Raw genomic sequence first — 5,007 nt, 5'->3', positions numbered from 1 at the left:
CCTGGAAAATGCTACACCCTTCCTACAACAAGAAGCAGGAAAAGACGGGAGCAAGTATACGAACAACATGGCCACATACTGCAAACAGTGGACCCCATCAAATACCTCGGAGTGACAGTCAACAAAGACCTTAGCTGGAAGAAGCACATTGAGAGGATCTGTTCCAAGGCGAACAAAACCTTAGGCTTCTTGACGATGAATTTAAAATTCAGCTCCCAGACCATCAGGGAACTGACATACAAGTCCTTTGTCCGCCCAGTACTAGAATTTTCATCTTCAGTTTGGGATCCATACTAACAACATGATATCGACTGCCTGGAATCAGTCCAACGACGTGCAGCAAGATTTGTTGTCAGGTGCTACAGGAACACGTCAAGCGCTACAGGAACACGTCAAGCGTCTTTGACATGATTGACCAGCTCAAATGGCCCACTCGCCAACAGCGACCCCAAACGTCAAGACTGGCCATGCTGTACAAACTGCCCCACACCAAAGTTAAAAATGCCTTCCCTGAGACAAACTCATTCCCCACGAGCCCACCCAGAACAGCTGTCCCATAATAGACAAGCAGGATTCCTCCCAAGAACAATTCGTGACTGGAATGCCCTGCATCAGACAGCTGTGGAGGCCAACACTACTGGCACCTTTGTGTCAAGGGTGTCACAGTGGCTGCCAAGTCCTTGCTAGCCGGAGTGGTCTAGCCCAGATACTGCGAAATAAAGATCTTTCTTTTTCTTTTAAACATTTTTTTTTTTATAGGATTAGTGCTTATTCTTGCAGATCTCCCTATTAGTGACAGAACAATCAAGAAATGATTGTGGTCACTCCATGGAAGGAAGGAAGGAAATCTAAAGTGCGCAAGAGGAGTGAGTTGTTTTGTGTGTTTTTTTGTTGTTGTTTTTTTCAACATTTTTTATTCAGACAAAGGTTTACAGATACAGAATTTATATGTTTTGTGCATTAGAAAGTATAGGGTAGGCATATAATTAAGTTCTAAGTACTGACAAATCTATAACAGCAAAACAATATATGTTCAATGTCAAAGTTCCAAGGTATCATTGAAAAGCTTAATCTTGTGTCAAACAATTATAAAGTGCCCATTTTTCCACAAATTTGTTATATTCCATAGTTATGTTAAAGGCATACTTGTCTATTTCATATGCCTGTTTGAGGTCCTTTTTGAACATTTGTAATGTTGGTTTTACTTTGTTGATTCTACATTTGTATATATAGAATTTAGCTGTCAATAAGATATAAGAGAAACATTCATCAGTTTTCATTTTGTTATGTCCAAAAAGCACCAGTGTGTCATTCAGGTTAAGTCTATCACAATGTAAACACTTTTCTTTTAAATATCTCACAAACTCCTTCCAAAAATGTTGTACATGGTTACATTCCCATAAATAATGCAGAATTGTATCTCTTTCATCCTTACAAAAATTACACATGTTATGTGGGAGTATTCCCATCTTCATCAAAACCGAATTTGTCACAAGAATATGGTAATTAATTTTCATCTGAAACCATTTCAACCTTATTTCATGGATTTTTTTTGTATTGAAAAAAATGTTTTTCCAATCAAGCTTGTTTTCAAAAATCAAGTCCCAATTTTTACAGGCATTTGGCTTTTCTGGTTTTCCAATTATTATTTCGTAGAAACATTTCGTTCCTCTTGGGGCCTTTATCAGTGCAGTGTATGCTTTATTAAAGCTGGTTCCATTGTGATCTTTGTTTTCAAATGTTATGTTTTTTTCTCTTAAAATACTTTTAACTGAATTAACACAACCAAAGAATTCTAACATTGGGACTCGATTTTCAATTTTATCTTGGATTTCTTGAATATTGAAAAAATGTCCATTCCCTTTCACAATGTCTCTCACATAATAAACATCTTTTCTGACCCAGTCTTCAAAATACAAGACTTTACCATCAATCTTAAATTTGTTATTGAAAAACAAAGGTTCCATCAGGATATCTTGCTCAACATGTATATCAGTTTTGTCATAAAAATTCTGTGTAGCTACGAAACACATCTTTCCAAAAGGGGTTTATTATACGTCTTCCAACTGTAAGAACTACTGGGCCATATTCTTGTAACATTTCTACTTCTGGACATTCTTTTGATAATATAATTTTCCATTTTGGACGATACGACATATTGTAGCATTTTTTCAACCATGTGAGTTTTAAAGCTTTTATAAATGATAGAATATGTGGAATATTTATACCTCCGTTTTGTACACTGTGCACTGCCACTGATCTTTTAACTTTGTCCTTCTTTTTATCCCATACAAAATTAAAACACATTTTTTGCAATTCTTGAATACTGTTATCTGGTGGATTTGGAAGCATAATCCATAAGTAAATTAATTTTGACAAGATAATCGATTTAAGGACAGCTACTCTTCCTAGAGGTGTAATTGGTCTTTTTATCCACACGTTAAACAGGTTTTTTTGTTTCATTGAACTTATCAGTTATATTTAAATCTATTATATTACTTAAATCATTAGTAAACCAGAGCCCAAGGATTTTAAACTGTGGTGGTTTCCAATTCATTTTCAAATTTGATAAATAAACTTTATCACAATTACGCTTATTTCCCAGCCATACATTGCATGTTTTTTCGTGATTTAATTTGAGTCCTGAGACTGTTTCAAAATCTTCTAGTTCTTTGAACAGTTCTCCATATGATTTTTTGTCACCCTCTAAAAAATAAGACGTATCATCAGCAAACTGGCTAATCTTAAATTCTACCTCTGATATCTTAATACCTTTTATGTTTGTATTTTGCCGAATTTTACAAGCCATTATCTCTGCGCACAAAATAAACAAATATGGCGAGAGTGGGTCTCCCTGTCTACAGCCTCGTTCAATCTGTATACTTGTAGATACTTTACCATTAACTACTATTGAGGATTTCATATTGGTGTAGAACGCTTTTACCCATCTACGAATATCCTCACCAAAACCCAAATGTTTTAAAACTTTATGCATATATTTCCAACTAACTGAATCAAAAGCCTTTTCAAAGTCTATTGAAACTAATAGTCCTGGTAGATTTTTTTCCTTCAAGTAATAGATTATATCATAAATAAGCCTTAGATTATCTCCTATATATCTGCCAGATACAAAACCCGTTTGATCTTCATTAATAAGTTTATCCAGGACTGTTTTCATTCTATTTGTGATGCAGGTAGAGCCAATTTTATAAGTTACGTTTAACAGTGATATTGGACGCCAGTTTTTAAGATATTCTCTGGGTTTATCTCCTTTTGGTAGGCAAATTATGATGCCTTCTCTCTGTGTAATGGACATCTCTTTTTTCTCAAACCCTTCATTTAGAGATCGTACAACAATACCACCTATCTGTTTCCAGAAAAATTTGAAGAAATCAACTGTCATTCCATCTGTTCCTGGGCTTTTACCATTTTTCATATTTTTTAGTGCTAGTGATGCCTCTTTCAAAGTTAATTTACCTTCTATCGAGTTGGCTTCTGTCTCTGTTAGTTTAGGCGAATTATTAACGTACTTTTCTAACTTAATGTCTTTTACTTCCTGCTCCTCATACAATTTGTTGTAATACTCTTTCGTTTCTTGCAGCATATCTTCTATCTTATCTAAATTTCTACCATTCTTAGATACTAGTTTAAACATTTGTTTGCTAACATAATGTCTCTTTTCAAGGTTACAAAAATATTTTGATACCTTTTCTCCTTCCGCTGCCCATCTAGCTTTGCTTCTTAACAATATTCCTTGTATTTTAGTTTTTCTTAGTGTAATTAAACTATTCTTCTTCTCTTGTATTTGCTGTAAATCTTCCTGTGATTTACAACTTTTACTTTCTAAGCTTGTAATTTCTTCTTCAAGTTGCTTTTCTGTTTGTGTGTCTTTTTTCTTCTTTCTGGAACTATACTCTATTGATTTTTTCCTTATTTCCATTATCAAGGTATCTAAGAATAACTGATCCGATATGGTAAATTGTAAATGTTCTATGGGAATATTACATATTTCTGATCTATTATATACTAGTGCAGCATACTGTTCTTTTATGTTTTCAATTGTATTATTTATCATATCTACATATTCTTTATCTTTTAATAGTGATGAGTTGAATTTCCAAAAATTCCTTGACCGAGTATCTTTTCTAAACTCAAACTTTATTGAAATAAAAGAATGATCACTCCTATAACCGAACAAAATGTCTACATCTTTTACATTAGCTAGTGGATTTTCGGATATTAAGAAAAAGTCTAATCTAGTTTGCTGCAGTGGATTTAATCTTCTCCATGTAAATCTATGTATTTCTGGGTTTATTTCCCGCCATATATCTACCAGTTCTAGATCACCTGTCAATTTAATAACTTCTGTTTGTGCCTTAGGATTGTTAACATGTTTGTAATTACTGTAATCTAATGGTGGATTCAAAACTAGATTCCAGTCCCCTCCAATTACTATTATTTCGGATTCCAGTTCTTTAATCTTATTACTTAATTCTACATAAAACTGAGGATTATCCCTATTCGGACCATAAATATTTACCAGTGTGATATCTCTTTCCATAGTTTTAATTGATATGATCAGATAGTTCCCATGAACATCCTTAATTATATTTTTTACTTTGAAATCAAAATTATTATTAAACAGAATTGCTACGCCTCTTGATTGTGATGTATATGATGCAAAAAAGCATTCATATCCCCATTCAGCTCTTATCTGTCTCTCTTGTTTACTTACAAAGTGGGTATCTTGCAAGAAATATATTGACATATTTTTTTGTCTAAGAAACTGAAAGACATCACGTCTTTTTTGAAAGTCACCTAGGCCCTGAACATTAGCTGAAATTATTGAAAGACTAGACATTAATTATAGTCTAAAGATTTCATATCTACCCCTCTGTACATGATCTGATAAACCCTGTCTGTTTTTATCAAAATCGAACATAAAAAAAAAAGAAAAAAGAAAAAAAGAATGGTTCAAAGTCAAACATAAAAATAAACAAAGAACAG

This window comes from Babylonia areolata, chromosome 34 (assembly GCF_041734735.1).
Source record: "Babylonia areolata isolate BAREFJ2019XMU chromosome 34, ASM4173473v1, whole genome shotgun sequence".
Lineage (NCBI taxonomy): Eukaryota > Metazoa > Mollusca > Gastropoda > Neogastropoda > Buccinidae > Babylonia > Babylonia areolata.
Note: the sequence above shows the minus strand (reverse complement) of the source record.